The sequence below is a fragment of the Bison bison genome, unplaced genomic scaffold (assembly GCF_000754665.1).
Source record: "Bison bison bison isolate TAMUID 2011002044 unplaced genomic scaffold, Bison_UMD1.0 scf7180017863325, whole genome shotgun sequence".
NCBI lineage: Eukaryota > Metazoa > Chordata > Mammalia > Artiodactyla > Bovidae > Bison > Bison bison.
This window is the reverse complement of record NW_011493897.1, coordinates 1,123,542-1,141,273: the sequence shown is the minus strand read 5'-3', so window position 1 is coordinate 1,141,273 and position 17,732 is coordinate 1,123,542. Positions and strand designations below refer to the sequence as shown.

The window sequence follows — 17,732 nt, the reverse complement described above, 5'->3', positions numbered from 1 at the left end:
AGCCTCTTGATGAAAGTGAAAGAGGAGAGTGAAAAAGTTGGCTTAAAGCTCAACATTCAGAAAACTAAGATCATGGCATCTGGTCCAATCACTTCATGGCAAATAGATGGGGAAACAGTGGAAACAGTGTCAGACTTTATTTTGGGGGCTCAAAAATCACTGTAGATGGTGACTGCAGCCATGAAATTAAAAGACACTCCTTGGAAGGAAAGTTATGACCAACCTAGATAGCATATTGAAAAGCAGAGACATTACTTTGCCAACAAAGGTCTATCTAGTCAAGGCTATGGTTTTTCCAGTGGTCATGTATGGATGTGAAAGTTGAACTGTGAAGAAAGCTGAGTGCCGAAGAATTGATGTTTTTGAACTGTAGTGTTGGAGAAGACTCTTGAGAGTCCCTTGGACTGCAAGGAGATCCAACCAGTCCATCCTAAAGGAGATCAGTCCTGGGTGTTCTTTGGAAGGACTGATGCTAAAGCTGAAACTCCAGTACTCTGGCCACCTCATGTGAAGAGTTGACTCATTGGAAAAACTCTGAGGCTGGGAGGGATTGGGGACAAGAGGAGAAGGGGACGACAGAGGATGAGATGGCTGGATGGCATCACTGACTTGATGGACATGAGTTTGGGTGAACTCCGGGAACTGGTGATGGATAGGGAGGCCTGGCGTGCTGCAATTCATGGGGTCGCAAAGAGTCGGACACGACTGAGCAACTGAACTGAACTGAACTCCCAACCTCTTAATTTATCCTTTCCCTCTTTCCCTTTTGGTAACTATAAGTTTGTTTTCTATGTCTGTGGGTCTGTTTCTGTTTTTTAAAAAATTTCATCTGCATCATTTTTTTTTAGATTTCATATACAAGTCATATACGGTATTTGTCTTTGTCTGACTTACTTCACTTAGTATGATAATCTCTAGGTCCATCCTTGTTGCTGCACGTGGCATTATTTCATTTTTACTTTATGACTGAGTAATATTCTATTGGATATATGGACTACATCTTTATCCATTCATCTGTTGATGGATATTTAGGTTTCTTTCATGTCTTGGCTATTTTAAGTAGTGCTGCTGTGAATATTGGGGTATATGTATCTTTAGGGGGGAGGAGGTATATGTATATTTTTTAATTAGGGGTTTTTTGTCTTTTCTGGGCAGAAGGCAATGGTACTCCACTCCAGTACTTTTGCCTGGAAAAATCCCACAGACGGAGGAGCCTGGTGGGCTGCAGTCCATGGGGTCGCAAAGAGTCGGGCACGACTGAACGACTTCACTTTCACTTTTCCCTTTCATGCATTGGAGAAGGACATGGCAACCCACTCCAGTGTTCTTGCCTGGAGAATCCCCGTGACGGGGGAGCCTGGTGGACTGCTGTCTATGGGGTCACACAGAGTCGGACACAACTGAAGCGACTTAGCAGCAGCAGCAGTCTTTTCTGGAGTCAGTGCCCAAGAGTGGGATTGCTGGATCATATGATAACTATATTTTCAGTTTCTTTCTGACAGCACTGAGTCCTTGTTGTTGCTTGTAACTTTTCCCTAGTTGTGGCGAAAGGTAGCTACTTGCTGATTGTGGTGTGTGGGTTTCTCACTGTGGTGGCTTCTCTTGTTGCAGAGTATGGGCCTCCGTGGTTGTGGCACATGGGCTCTACAGCATGGACTTATTTGCCCGGTGGCATGTGGAATCTTCCTGGACCAGAGATCAAACCCATGTCCCCTGCATTGGCAGGCAGATTCCTAACCACTGGAGTACCAGGGAAGTTCTATTTTTAGTTTTTCAAGGAACCCTCATAATGTTCTCCATAGTGGCTATGCCAATTTACATTCCTCCCAACAATGTAGCAGGGTTCCCTATTCTCCACACCCTCTTCAGCTTTTATCATTTGCAGACTTTTTGATGATGGCCATTCTGATTAGTATGAGGTGAAACCTCATTGTAGTTTTGATTTGTATTTCTCTAATAATTAGTGATGTTGAGCATTTTTTCATGTACTTTTTAGCTATCTTTATGTCTTCTTTAGAGGAATGTCTATTTAAGTCTTTTGCCCTCCCCCTTTTTTTATTGAGCTAAATAAGCTGTTTGTATATTTTGAAGATTAAGCCCTTGTTGTTTGCATTCTTTGCAATTATTTTCTCCCAGCCCATAGGTTGTTTTTTTACTTTGTTTATGGTTTCCTTTGCTGTGCAAAAGTTTATAAGTTTGATTAGGTCCTATTTGTTTATTTTTATTTCTTTTGCCTTGGGAGACTGACCTGAGAAAACATTGCTATGATTTATGTCCAAGAATATTTTGTCTGTGTTGTCTTCTAGGAGTTTTATGATATCATATCTTATATTTCAGTCTTTAAGCCATTTTGAGTTTATTTTTGTGTATGGTGTGAAGAAGTATTCTAACTTCATTGATTCAGCTGCCTGGCTTTCCAAACACCACTTGCTGAACAGACTGTCTTTTCTCCATTGTATAGTCTTGTCTCTTTTGTTAAAGACTAATTGACCATCAGTGTGTGGGTTATTTCTGGGCTCTCTAGGCTGTTCCTTTGATCCATATACCTGTTTTTGTGCCAATACCACACTGTTTTGATTATTGTATGTTTGCAGCATTGTCTAAAGCTGACGTTTTGAGAGGCAAAGTAATGCTAAGTGATAGAATCATTTCTGGAAACATGGCAGACTAGAAAACCTGAAATCCCTTTCTCTACAAAGTTCATGGAAATACTGGGTAAAATATATATTAAAAAAAAATGTTTTCAACTAGATAGTTGAACTTGGAAAAAAGGAAAGAAATTGCTAAGGTACAGAAGTGAAGAGAAAGTGAAGTGAAAGAAAGTGAGGAGAAAGCTAAAAACCAATAACCAAGTAGTCTATTTTCCCAGGGTCACTTTGGGACAGGAGTTAAGACCTAGGAACTGAGACCCTGCATGGAGCCCAGAATCTCAGAAGGCTACAATCTCAGTGAAAGGGTGGGGTAAAAACCAATCCTGTTGGCAAAAGGAGATTCATTCATCCACTCACTCATTCATTTTTGGAAAGCTTGTTATAAGCTAGGCTTATATTCTAAGCCTAATATAATATAGGCTTATATTACAAACTAGGCTCTTGGAATACAGTGACAAAACAATTACAAATCTCTATCCCTGGGGAGATAATATTCTGGTGAGGAAGAGACAGAATATAATTCATAAACATTATATAAACATGATAAAAGGAGATAGGTTTATGGAAAAAACAGAACAGGGTAAAGTGGATCAGGAATAAGAAGGAAACCACCTGTCTTGGCCTGGACTCTGAGAAGAAAAAGAATCTTCTCTTGCAAGTTCCTGACCATGGATCTGCTTTCAGGAGGTGCTGGTGCTGTAACTGACATTCATTTTTTGCATGATCTAGAAATGGCAACCCACTCCAGTGTTCTTGCCTGGAGAATCCCAGGGACGGGGGAGCCTGGTGGGCTGCCGTCTATGGGGTCGCACAGAGTCAGACATGACTGAAGCGACTTAGCAGCAGCAGCAGCAGAAGCACTACAGCAAGTAACCAACATAAATTGACCCAAGGTTTTTCGTGTCTTTCTTTACCATTCTATGTGTATGGAGAAGATCTGCTTGACAAAAACAAAACAGAAAACCCTCCACCCGAGCTGCCAGGTGTTCCATAGATAAAGCCCAGGCAAATTTAAGCTCACAATAAAAAATATAAAACTGTTAATAGCAGATTTAAGATTCAATTCAGCATCTATTTGATGCCAAATTCCTTGCTCATAACTCTTGCCCCTATATACACCAGGGCAGGACTCCACTACATCCTCATGGGCAGGACTCACAGCACTTAGGTTCACAGAATCTTAGAGTTGGAAGCAACCCAAGAAATCACCTACTCCAATCCCCTAACAATGTAGGACATCTTTCTGTAACATGACACAGGTTATCATCAGCCTCTTCTTGAGTACCTCTAGGGAAGGAGAGCACATTCCTTGGATAGTGGGAGGCCTTATTGTAAAGGAAAAACAATTCTACCTAAGGAGACAGACAGGCTCTGTAAGCCTTCTGAGCCAGGAGATCTGATAGGATAATTAACCAGATGGATTTAAAGGCTTCTTATCTGTAAAATAAGATAAGGGGCTTATCCTGGGGCTTCCCTGGTAGCTCAGACGGTAAAGCATCTGCCTGCGATACAGGAGACTTGGGTTTGATCCCTGGGTCAGGAAGATCCCCTGGAGAAGGAAATAGCAACCCACTCCAGTATTCTTGCCTGGAGAATTCCATGGACAGAAGAGCCTGGTAGGCTACAGTCCATGGGATCGCAAAGAGTTGGACATGACTAAGCGACTTCACTTCACTTATCTGTAAAATGGGGATATTGTCTCGTAAGATCATGCTGAGGGTTAACAGAATAATGGATATAAAGGCTTACCAGGCACACACAATAGACAGTGTTATTTTCCCTTATCTTTAATGTCTAGCTCTAAGTAACTGATTTAAATAATCAGCAAAAAGACCTACTCTGCTTTGCATTAACCAGATCACAGCCACTTATTGCCATGAGATTTTTTAAAATCCAAATTTTAGTGAGGGCAAATTGCATTTGGTTCCATGTAACAGTGGGGAAGAGTTTTGTCATTAAAACAAACAACTGCTCATTTCTGTTTAACTTTGAACCAATAGTGTCTCTGTATATCAAGGCCTCTTCTATTTCCAGTTTCCAGGCTATTGTTATCTATCCCATCTGGCCTGGGGTGAAGAGTAAGTCTGAGAAGTCTCTGAATACAGACGGAGGGTGAACTGCACTGTGAAGCTGCCTTTTCTTTTAATCATCCAATTTTTTTTTTTTATTTTAGAAATTTCAAGAATAATTCTGCTGACTTTGGCTACTTTAAAAATTAAAGAATTATTTCAATGCAACACAATTCATCCACTTGTAGGTGTATAGTTTGGTTGGTCAGTGTAGACAAAACCCACACTTGAGATAAAGAACTAATTCCCTCACTTCCAACTTTCCCCTTTAGGCCTTTGATTTTAAGAGGGATGCTGACAGGCTGGGATCCAGGGCAAGAAGTATTGAAGTCATGGCAAAGGCAGACCACCTGAAGGAATGAAGAGAGCCACTGACTCCCAGAGGAATGAAGGCTTCTGAGGGATACAGCTTCCCTGGTGGCTCAGTGGTAAAGAATCTGCCTGCAATTCAGGAGACCAGGGTTCAATCCCTAGGTTGGGAAGATCCCCTGGAGAAAGAAATGGCAACCCACTCCAGTGTTCTTGCCTGGAGAATTCCATGGACAGAGGGCCTGGTGGACTATATTCCATAGGGTCACAAAGAGACGGACACGACTGAGCGACTAACACACATGGGGAATACATCAACCTTCAAATATTTGAAGAGCTGCTATGCAGAATAGAGTACACTTAGTGTGTAGCTCAGAGGGAGCTGTGAGGACTCCTGGGCAGAAGTGAGAGATGTTTTGATTCAATATAAAAAAACTTCTAAAAACAATGTTATAACAACCATTTACCTGATGAAAGTAAGTGAGACTCAGAGTTAAAAATGAATTCCTCAAGGCTTCTTGGTGGTCCAGGGGTTAAGAATCCACCTGCTAATGCAGGGGACATGGGTTCAATCCCTAGTCCAGGAAGATCCCACATGCTGCAGGGCAACTAAGCCTGTGTGCCACAACTACTGAAGTCCACACACCCGAGAGCCTGAATTCCATAACAAGAGAAGAGAAGCCACCTCAATGAGAAGCCCATGTATCGCAACTAGAGAGTAGCCCCTGATCACTGCAACTAGAGAAAGTCTGACTGCAGCAACAAAGACCCAGGGCAGTCAAAATAAATAAATTCCTCTAGATCAAACACTCAGTAAGTGATGGAGTCAGAATTTGAATCCAGGTGTTCTGATCTTACATCCAGATCTTTCCCCTTCTACTGTCCACTTTGGAAGACATGTAGGAGGCCCAGGTAGATGTGAAGGTGGAGATGACCTGATATGAACTAGCTACTCAGATGTTTGTCATTGTTGACCATTTATTTACCCTCTGGCTCCTGCCATGCCTTCACCCGAGAGCAGCCAAGGCCCAGCAGAGACAAGAGGCGCTTTTGGAACGTAGGTGGAGGAGGGTGAGGCCACCCTGTCCTCAGCCTGTGGTTCTCTTTGCTTCACTGCCGGGAGCAATCTCTTGCCCTGATTTCCAGTGTGGGCTGAGGATCCAGGTCAGTGAGAAGCCCAGCACTGGGTCTGCCTGTGTGGGTGCTGCTGATAGGGATCAGGTGCTCGGGGCTGGGGGCTGAGCTCAGGACACCACTGTGCTTCCCAGGCGCTGGCCCAGGAGCTTGTGGAAGCGCCTCCACCTGCCCAGCAGGGCTTGCCTGAGAGGTTCTGAACGTGGACGGGGAAACCAGTTGTCGGAGAAGAGAAACAAAGCACCCTCAGGTGAGACAGAGAAAGGAAAAAGAGAGGAGAGAGTGTATGAGGAGAGCAAGGGAGTTGGGAAATAAGAGCAGGGGCTTTACTGGCTCAGCTTCTAGGGAGCCTGCAAAGTAAGAACGCCAGGTGGAGAGGAGGCAGGATGGGCATACACGGAGCTTTGCTCCTTTTACCGGGACTTCTTGGCCTGTGGCCTCCCAAGGGTGAGGTGGCACAGGCACTGCTCCCCAGGAAGACCTCAGGGTGCTCAGGTGCTGGCGATCAGCACTGCCCTTGGCCTGGGGGACAGTGGTGGCTCTGAGGCTTGGGTATTGCTTGGGTGTGACTCAGGCGAGCGGAAGGCCCCTCCGTCCTGGCTGGCCTCCCCTCCCATTCTGCGCCCCTCTCTAGGCAGGTGGGCCCGAGCCTTGGGTTTGCTGAGGGTTTTCCAGGTTTGCCCAGCTCAGAGCCCAGCCAGCTGACAGCAAGCTGGACAGAGGTCATTTGAACTCAGACCACACATCCCTGTTAAATATATCAGCTTTTAAATCAACCTTTGTTCAAAGTCCAGTGAGTTCCAACTAGAGCTCACCAGCAGAGAGAGAAGTGCCTGGTGAGGCCAGTGGCTCCTCTTTCTCCAGGACCTAGGTAAGAACTGACTCGGGGTCCCCGTGACTGAGGGCCCTGACCACCTAGGCCGAGACCCCCTTCTTTCTTTTTCTTTTTCCATTTCTATGTAGTAGCTGGCTGTCCAGGGCAGAAGAGAGCCTGGTGGGGAAGAAGCCAGGCAGGCCCCTTTGGTGATGGTGGGATTGGGGGGTGAGGGGTTCTCCACACTCTGGGGTTCTCCACACTCTGAGTTTCTCTGTGCATGAGACAGCCAGACCCTCACAGTCTGGGGTCTGCTTCACAAGAGAATAGGTAATCTGACCCTCAGAGCAAGGTTTCCCAGGGTTGCACGGGCGTTTGATGTGTAGCCAGAGGGAGGGAGACGACAAACTTCAGATTTCCAGGGAGATTCTTTCTCTCACAGAACCTTTCCACTGTTCAAGGGCTTTGGGTAGTAGAGATTTTCTTTTGGAAGCAGCTGTTAAAAGATACAACCTAACAACTTTCTCACTGGAAAATAAAAATGCTTTTTATCACATTATAGCTCTGAGAAATAAGAAAAGTCAGTGGATTTTTAGGCTGACCAAATTTTAAAACAGATCCCCAGACTTACCCTCTGGAGTGTCTAGTTCTTTGGATCTTGTGAGGCCACGAGAAATCTTTTTTTTTCCTTCTGCAACATCCCTTCAGATGATTCTTGTGGGAAGGGACGTCTGGGAGCCACTACTTAGTAACTTATATCCTAAGCGGAAGTGGTCAAGGGACTTAAGTGTGACTGTCGTCTCGGGGCTACCCAGCAGAGGAGATTCCTGGTCTGGGCTGGCTCTGCAGGAACATACACCTCCTCAGTTACAGTTCCTGCAATGTTGCACCCATAAATGAACTCTCAGTCCCATTTCCAAAAGGCACAGGGGCTCTTTGTCTCAGGCCATGGTTGTCTAGTCACCTGGAGTCACATGTTCTTCCCTGCAGCAAATAACTCAGGGACTTTGAGTCTCTGTGTTATGACAAAGCAAATTGTTCTTATCTTTGATTCTTTTGTTTGTTCTTTGCACCATAAACTATGAAGTTGCTAGTAATGATGTTTTACGTTCATAGACCACTGGTTAGACAGCTCTTTCTCATCCCAGGGAAGGAACATGGGACTGGAATACAAATAACTTGGGCTTTGATTCAGTTGTTAGTGACAGGCCATTAGACAAGTCCCTTTGCCAACTGGAGCCTAAAGTTTATTGCCTATTAAAGGCTCTCATCTTTTCCCCAAGGCTGTATTGAAAATAAAATTAGAAATATGTGTTCAAGCATAACCACAAATGTGCTTACATTTCAAATATGTGTCTCCAAAGGCCCCGTGGAGCAGTGGGGCAGCCTTGCTGTCAGCTGGGAGATCTTGTGTTTTAATCTCGTTGAAAGTGTTAGTCACTCAGTGTTGTGACTCTTTGCGACCCCATGAACTGTAGCCCACCAGGCTCCTCCGTCCATGGGATTTTCCAGGCAAGAATACTGGAGAGGGTTTCCATTTCTTTCTCCAGGGGATCTTCCCAACCCAGGGATCAAACCCGGGTGTCACGCATTGCAGGCAGACTCTATCATCTGAGCCAACAGGGAAGTCCTTAAAAATGTGCAACGAATTTGCATATCATCTCATTGAGTCTCTGTTTACTCATTTATCAGTAAGGGGCTGAGACTAGATGATTGCTGGTGTGCTTTTCAGCCCCCCAAATATGATAGATACTGGAGCTTTGAAGGCTGGCTCCTGCTTGTCATTTGGGCATGAATGGAAATGTTACCTTCCCAGGAATGGCTTTTAAATTCAGCTTCCTCCTTCCACCTCACCACCAGATCTCATCATTTGTAGCCTTTATCATCAGAAATCATCTTGTCTACTTTTTGTCACCTTTGGCAGATGTTAAGCTCTAGAGAGCAGGGGTCTTGACCTTTGTGTTACCTGCTCTTAGAACAATACCTGCCATAGAGTAGATGCTTAGCTTCACTGATAAACGGAAGTTAGTGTGGCAGGGAGAGAGCTATAAGAATAGAGTCAGTATGTTTGGATAATGCTTTTATCAAGGAGGAGGCTGAAGAACTCTGATACTCTCTCAAGCACTTAAGGTCCTTGCCTGCGTGTGTGCTAAGTCACTTTAGTCGTATCCAATTCTGTGTGACCCATGGACCGTAGCCCGCCAGGCTCCTCTGCCCATGGGATTCTCCAGGCAAGAATACTGTTTTGAGTTGCCATGCCCTCCTCCAGAGGATCTTCCTGACCTAGGGATTGAACCTGCGACTCCTGTGGCTCCTGAATTGGCAGGCGGGGTCTTTACCACTAGTGCCACCTGGGAGGCCCTTAAGTCTGATAGAATGGGAATGGACGTCTCTGGACATCTTGGTTAAAGGATTTTCACATTTGTTGCAGGAATTTGATGACAGTGACAAGGCAGAGCTAGAACTAGACATATTTTCCTAAAGAGTTCAGCATCTCCTTTCCTTGGCCCTTCATGATGATCTCTTTGCCTGGTGAGCATCGTCACTAAATGATTAAGTATTAGAAACCTGAATTACAGAACAGATGTGTTCTTACTCTCATGAGGAAATGAAGAAATCACCTATCTCCTCACCCGTCAAATGGGTGTAATAGCACCTAGTTCCTAACGTTACGAGAATGAGACTGGAGAAGCACATGGTGCCTCTGGCACCTTAAGCGCTACTATTCTGATGATCATCAGACAGTTTTATGATGGGCATGACCCCAAGGAAGGAAGGAACCCAGGCAGTGGAGAGGAGTTTTGATAAATATGAAAGATAGCTCCTACTCAGCTCCACGGCAGCTGTGGTCCGAGATTCACCATTCGTGAACATGTGTGCTTGCTTAGTCACTACATCGTGTCCAACTCTTTTTGCTACCCTATGGACTGTAGCCCTCGAGGCTCCTCTGTCCATAGGATTTCCTAGGCAAGAATACTGGAGTGGGTTGCCTATTCCTCCTCCAGGGGATCTTCACTGCCCGGGGATCGAACTTGCATCTCCTGCATTGGCAGGCAGACTCTTTACTGCTGAGCTGCCAAAGAAGCACCCCCGCCTCCACCCCTCTGATTCGTGAACATGCCTCTGCTATTCCTTTTGCCTGGAATGCCTTCCTCCTCCCAGTCTGACTACTTGGGTTCCTTAACACAGCCCTCATGGTTGGGAGGCTGGGCAGATGGTGGGAGGAACCCAGATTCAACTGAGTTTAAATCCAGATTCTGCTGTTTATCCAAATAGCCATGGAAAACCAGCTTACATTTTCAGGGACTTTTCTCTTGTGAAGCAGACCATTAGGACTAAGTGAGAACTCATAAAATGTAACCTAGGCTGGTGCTTGGAGCCTAGTAGGAGCTCAATAAATGTGTATAAAAATAACAAACATTTTCTTTTCTAGTTGAAATTTAGAGGCTGGAGTGATTCCTTCAGACTGTAGTGGTCAGGCAAGGATTTGTATATGACCTATAATTTGAGCTTCTCTGGTGGCTCAGATGGTAAAGTGTCTGCCTGCAATGCGGGAGACCCGGGTTCAATCCCTGGGTTGGGAAGATCTCCTGGAGAAGGAAATGGCAACCCACTCCAGTATTCTTGCATGGAGAATCCCACGGATGGAGGAGCATGATAGGCTGCAGTCCATGGGATTGCAAAGAGTCGGACACGACTGAGCGACTTCACTTTCACTTTTAAAATTTGAACAGAGCCTTGAATATGGTTAGGTCTTTAATTCATCCACTTGGAAAAAAATGTGACCTACTATAAATAAATAATTGGGGGTGGGGGCTGGAGGTGTTTCAGGCACAGCATGTGGGGTGAGCAAAAGGCGGGCTGGGTGTGGGTGACTACATGTGTGCTGAAAGGTGACACTGAGGAGCAGAGGGGGATAAAGTTGGGCTTGATTATGTTGTGCCTCAAAGCCTTCCTGATCAAGGAGTTTGGAATTTTAGGTTCTTTTTTTCTTTTTTTTAAGTTTTTATTTTGTATTGGAGTATAACCAATTAACAATGTTGTGATATTTTCAGGTGAACAGCGAAGGGATTCAGCCATATATATACATGTTTCCATTCTCCCCTAAACCCTCCTCCTATCCAGACTGCCACTTAAAATTGAGCAGAGTTCCATGTGCTATACAGTACGTCCTTTTTGATTATCCATTTTAAATATATCAGTGTGTGTACAACCTTCCCAAACTCCCTAACTATCCCTTCCCCTTATCCTTCCCCACTTCCTTGCAACCAAAAATTTGTTCTCTGTTTTGTAAGTAAGTTTGTTTGTATCATTTCTTTTTGAATTCCACATATAAGGAATGTCAAATGCTATTTCTCCTTCTCTGTCTGACTTCTCTCAGTATGACAATCTGTAGTGGATTTTAGGTTCTTAAGTGTTATTTTTAGAGACTAACATGGTGAAAGAAAGACCAGGCAATTTGTCCTGAGGCAGTGACTGGGAGAGGCCAGAGGACTTTAAGTTATAGGGAAAAAAGCCAGGGGGCAGAAATGCAGATTCAGTAGAAAAGCAAGATACCTACTTTGGGAGACACTCTCATTCTGGTCAATCCTCAGGATAGTTTGGCTATTTTCAGGTACCAGTTTTGTCAGCAGCACAAAGTATCCTTTCTCCAAGGGTGACTCTTGTTTCCACATGATATTGACTTCGTCTCTCTCCCAACTTGCAGAACTCTTAGATCAGCAAGTAGAGTGAGGAAGGCCTTGAACTCCAACAAGGAGTCCTGTCTTCTAGGACAAAGTATCCTTCATGATGGGTGGGTTGGGGGAGGGGCATTCAGTGCCAGCAGGCCAAATGAATTTCAAGATAAGCAGATTCCATTCCTTATCATAAGAGAGAAACAAGAATCATCCACAGCCTCTGAGCACTCTTCTCTACTGGAACACATTTCATTAATTTCCCATACTTGAAATTTATGGCTGCCTAAGTCCAAAATCACTGTAGATGGTGATTGCAGCCATGAAATTAAAAGATGCTTACTCCTTGGAAAGAAAGTTATGACCAACCTAGATAGCATATTAAAAAGCAGAGATATTACTTTGCCAACAAAGGTCCATCTAGTCAAGGCTATGGTTTTTCCAGTGGTCATGTATGGATGTGAGAGTTGGACTGTGAAGAAAGCTGAGTGCCAAAGAATTGATGCTTTTGAACTGTGGTTGTGGTGAAGATTCTTGAGAGTCCCTTGGACTGCAAGGAGATCCAACCAGTCCATCCTAAAGGAGACCAGTCGTGGGTGTTCATTGGAAGGACTGATGCTGAGGCTGAAACTCCAATACTTTGGCCACCTCATGCGAAGAGTTGACTCATTGAAAAAGACCCTGATGCTGGGAGGGATTGGGGGCAGGAGGAGAAGGGGATGATGACAGAGGATTAGGTGGCTGGATGGCATCACCGACTCGATGCACGTGAGTTTGGGTGAACTCTAGGAGTTGGTGATGGACAGGGAGGCCTGGCATGCTGCTATTCATGGGGTTGCAAAGAGTTGGGACACGACTGAGCGACTGAACTGAACTGAAGACCAAACAGTAATCTTTACAGTGGGAAGGTACAGTTAGCAAAAACATATCTTGGAGCCCTACTTATTTTCCTATTTTTGATACTAATTTAAAACTAATACACTGGAGTGTTTTGAATTTCCACAGCTCTTGCTTTTTAAAGGAGGAATCCAGCTGGCTTAATCTGCAGCAAAGATATTGAATCTGCTCTAGGTAAAATATTTTTGAAGAAGGATGAAATTGAATTTCATTTATCTCCTCCTTGCTTGAGACATCTGTCAAAACCAACTGAGATACAATAGGATTTCTTCTATGTTGTTGGAAGAAACAGTGTCTCCCAAGGCTCTTAGGCAGGCTGTGAAAGAAGACACACCTGGCCCAGCACAGAAGCCCATGATCAGGGCTGTCAGCTATAGAGGATTCTCTGATGGTCTGTAGGTGCTGACATAACATCATCAGTCTCTACCAGTCGTAGTTTTCCAACAAAAGTCTGTGTTAGTCACTTAGTTGTGTCTGACTCTGTGACCCCGTGGACTTGCCTGTCAGGCTCCTCTGAGCATGGAAGTCTCCAGGCAAGAAATCTGGAATGAGTTGCCATTTTCTTCTCCAAGGCATCTTCCCAACCCAGGGATTGAACCCAGGTCTCCTAGCATTGCAGACAGATTCTTCACCAACCAAACCACCAGGGAAGCCCAAAAAGAGTCTAGTGATTTCTTTGTCTAACTCATTACACAGAAATGCTGAAGAGGCAGCATTTCTCACAAGGGCATCATGTGTGGATACGCCTGGTTGAGCTTCCTGGGAAGGTTGCTTTCTCCTTGCTGAAGTTCAAAGTGTTTTGCAGACCAAGCATGGAGTTTTAGGGTAAAGTGAGTAACATTCAGTTTGAATGTTAGCCGAGAGTTCCTGCCCTCTCTTCCCCTCATGCCTCAATGAAACGGAAATCATTTACTCTCTGGTTACATCCTAGGTTATACAAACATCCTCCTACAGTTGCAGGAGTAATAAACATTATTCACCACTATCTTGCTCAGTTTTTGTTCTTTGAGTTTTTCACGCCTTGGGTGTTGGTTACCTAAGCGCCTTGTATGGAGAGGTTGTGTTTTCTTTGCAGTCTGACACTGTCTGCACCGTTGATTCCTATTTTCCTCTTATCTAAAATAGATGGAGTACCTGTTTTATTCCATCTTATCTAGATAAGATGGTTGGTCCAAAGCACTCATGACTGATGGCAGTAGATTACTGTATTGATAGAATGATCCACTGCATCCTAGATTTGAGGAGAAAGACAAAGAAGACAGCACTGGGTATTTTCTTTCCTGACAGTAGTCATTGCACCTGGCTGTCACTGCCCACAGCCCCTTTCTGATTTCCCCCTCCAAGCAGAATGCTGTTCATCCCACATCCGTTCTCTAATCTTTTGGAAATCCAGTGATGTTGGTCCGGTGAGTGAACCTGTTCCCTAGTCACTCCCTGGTGACCACGATCACCTGCACCTCGGTATGTCAGGTGATACTCCCTCACTCCATCTTCTCCACCCTTGTATGTGGGTCCCTTGGCTGCTCTATCTTGTACTCACTTCTGTTAGAACTCATTTTCTCCAGATGTTTGGATTCTCTGGCCAGCTTAGTTCTGTAAAAGCTCCCCAGAATCTTTTACCTCCTTAACACATGACATTTGGTTCCATTTTGGTAATTCTCTAGCTTTCAGTCTTATATGACAGTTCTTAGGGAAATCTGAGTTCATTATCTGAGCTTGATTTCATGGGGGAACAAAATCTTCAGCCGACTTTTCAGCAGCTAAAACTAACTTTGCAGAGATGGTCCAGAGTGAGGAGACAGAATCTCTGACCTGACAATCAGGAGGCCTGCTCATCCCTATCACTCAATCTCTTGTCTGCTTCACAAGGAAAATCAGAAACACTGCTCAAATGTCATCACAGGGAACGGAATTCCCATGGACTCAGGACTTCCACCAGAGAGCAGGGAATATGGTTCACCTGGAGTGGGCTTCTCTGCTCCAGACACTGAGCTTAGATTGCTCTAGACCATCTGTCTTCAGTGATCTTGGCCCGGTGCACTGATCCATGTGCATTTCCTATTTCTGGTGTATTTCTATCTCCAGGTCAAAATTAAGGAAGCCACACATGTTCTCATAGCTAGCAAGTGGTGACAATGAAATTAAAAAGTGGGTTTGGCTTTAAAACTCTGGTTCTTTCTAATGTACTTTATCCAGACTAGAATGCTCAGGGAAGATACAAATAAAAACAAACTCCCTTCACGTCAGCCACATACCTGTGTTTAGACTTTTTGTTACTGGAAACTACTCTGTCCTAAACATTGTTTAAGATGACTTTTCCTATGTCAGCCACTTAATTTTCAAAACTGTTCCTCAGTCCCCTCTTCCTTCCTCTCCCCATTCATCCTGCCCAGCCAGAACACTAGAATAGAAGCTAGAACTAGAACAGAAGCTAGAACACTTCATCTTTTCCATCACTCCATCTTGGTAGCTCAGTGCTGCATGCATGCTCAGTTGTGTCCGACTGTGGCTCCATGGACTGCAGCCCAACAGGCTCCTCTGTCCACGGAATTTTCCAGGTAAGAAAACTGGAGTGGGTCGCCATTTCCTACTCCATCAGATCTTTCTGACCCAGGGATCAAACCTGAGTCTCTTGTGTCTCCTGTATTGGCGGGTGGATTCTTGACCACTAGCGCCACCTGGGAAGCCCTCATGCAGTTTCTCTTCCTCACAATTCACACCAGCCTCACAGTCTCACGTTTTAACAAACGCTGGGCTCATTTTACGGAGAAGGCAATGGCACCCCACTCCAGTACTCTTGCCTGGAAAGTCCCATGGGCGGAGGAGCCTGGTGGGCTGCAGTCCATGGGGTCGCTAAGAGTCGGACACGACTGAGCGACTTCCCTTTCATTTTTCACTTTCATGTATTGGAGCAGGAAATGGCAACCCACTCCAGTGTTCTTGCCTGGAGAATCCCAGGGATGGGGGAGCCTGATGGGCTGCCGTCTATGGGGTCGCACAGAGTTGGACACGACTGAAGAGACAGCAGCAGCAGCAGCAGGGCTCATTGTACACATAGAAACCCTCACCTCCTAGCCATCTGTTTTAAAACATGTCATGCTCCAACCTGGGGTAAAAGTGACCACTTTCTTCTTTTATTCTTGATGTCTTGGGTAGGCCAAAAAGTTTGTTTGAGTTTTCCCACAGGCTCTTATGGAAAATCCTGAACGAACTTTTTGATAAACCCAATACATAGTGAGAAAAAGCCATGAGAAATCATGCTGATTGGTCTTGTATAAATTCATGAGATCTATATTTATCTGTCTAATGAAAAAAATATATTTTGGCCTAAGTTGTTACTTAGAAATTTTTATTCAACGTGTTGCCTGTTTACAGTGAAACAATGCTGAGGCTTTGGATAGCCTTTTTGCCAAGATTATAAACTGCCAGCCCAGGGGTCCAATTCTGTTTACTTTACATGAAGCCTTTCTAAAAACTTTGAAATAGCTGCCTGTTTTTAAATATGGGGACATTTCACATAAATCTGGACTTTTAAGTTCTCTTGAGAGATTGGAAGATCCAGCACGCTGGGCTCTTATTTCCTCATCAGCTCAGCTCATTTCAGTTGCTCAGTCGTGTCCGACTCTTTGCGACCCCATGAATTGCAGCATGCCAGGCCTCCTTGTCTATCACCAACTCCCGGAGTTTACCTAAACTCACGTCCATCGAGTCGGTGATGCCATCCAGCCATCTCATCCTCTGTCATCCCCTTCTCCTCCTGCCCCCAATCCCTCCCAGCATCAGGGTCTTTTTCAATGAGTCAACTCTTCGCATGAGGTGGCCAAAGTACTGGAGTTTCAGCTTTAGCATCATTCCTTCCAAGGAACACCCAGGACTGGTCTCCTTTAGGATAGACTGGTGCAGTGGCCTTTGGAGGTAAATACTGCTAATCCACACTCCTCTCCTAGCCACCTTCACCAATTTATCAGTCTGGGGCCCAGTGGAGAATGTGGGGAATGTGGAATGGTCCACATTCTCAAAGTTCCTCATTTGTCTCATTAAGTTGACCTTATCTTCCTCTTTGTCTCATTTTCCCCACTCTTCTCCTGCCTCAGTAGAAGTATTCTATCTCATCAAGGCCAAACCCATTTTCTATGCTGTCTGTATCATCCCTTGATACACAAACATTAAAAATAAACCCATCCACTAACCCTACTTCCCTCTCAAACTGCTATCCCAATCCTCTCATGTATCTGTTTCAGGATGTATCTGTATTCCTTGCCTCTGTTATTTACTAGGGTTCACTTGCTTCTTAGTCCCTTATCTGTCCTGAACTTCCATTTTCTAAACTTAGTGGCATTTTCTGTTTTTATTCTCTTTACCTCCTAGCAGGGTTTTGCATTGTTAACTATGTTGTCTTGAAATTCCTCTTTTAGATTGGACTGTAAAATCTTGGCCATCTGATTATTCCTTCTCAGCTTCCTTCTTGTCACCTAGATATCAGTATTACCCAAGGCTTTATCCTTGGCTCCCCTCCTTTTGTGTTGATACCCCTGGGCATCACATAAGCATTGCTTTGAGGCTTCTAGGCCACTGTTGCCCGAGCTCCAGGTCCATACTTCTGTGTACCTGCAGGATGTTCTGCCAAGTCCTCTAATTTTTAAAAATTTTTACCTTTTGAAGATTTATCCCCATATTTTCTTCTAAGAGTTTAGAAGAAACGGTTCTAGCTCTTAATTTTTTCTTTGATTTTGAATTAATTTTTGTGTGTAAAGTGAAGTAGATATTCAATTCCCCCCCTTTTTTTTCAGTCCTCTGATTTAAAACTATCTCAAACTGACTTTGCCATATCATTCTTCATGACTATACCATCTTTTAATGGTACAACTTGTCTGTCAGTCACCAAGGCATGAACTTGTGGGTCTTTTTCTTTTTTTGACTTCTTCCTTTCTAACACTCAGTCCAAGTAGGCAGTATTACTTGGAAGGTGCATTAGTCTCCTAGCTGTCATAACAGAATACCACATGACAGAATCCCTTGTTGCTTAAACAAAAATTTCTTTCTTCACAGTTCTGGAGGCTAGATGTCCAAAGTCAAGGTGCCAGCAGGGCTGGTTTGTCCTGAGGCCTCTGTTGGTTTGCAGATAGCAGCCTTCTTGCTGTTTCTTCACGTGGCCCTTTCTCTGCATACGTACTTTTCTGTG

The 17,732-nt window shown here is 44.4% G+C and overlaps 1 protein-coding gene across 2 annotated transcripts in view; it reads left to right on the top strand.

Annotated features, from left to right (window-relative positions):
* The window catches only part of PDZK1 (PDZ domain containing 1), a 63,546-nt gene that overhangs the window by 10,389 nt on the left and 35,425 nt on the right, over positions 1 to 17,732 (top strand). The window contains exon 1 of one of the 2 annotated variants that reach the window (XM_010833249.1): positions 6,936 to 7,034. The exons of the other annotated variant lie outside the window; for it this stretch is intronic. The gene's annotated coding sequence lies outside the window, so the exon portion shown is untranslated. Of the gene's footprint in view, positions 1 to 6,935; positions 7,035 to 17,732 lie in introns of those variants that run through there. 2 annotated transcript variants of the gene reach the window in all.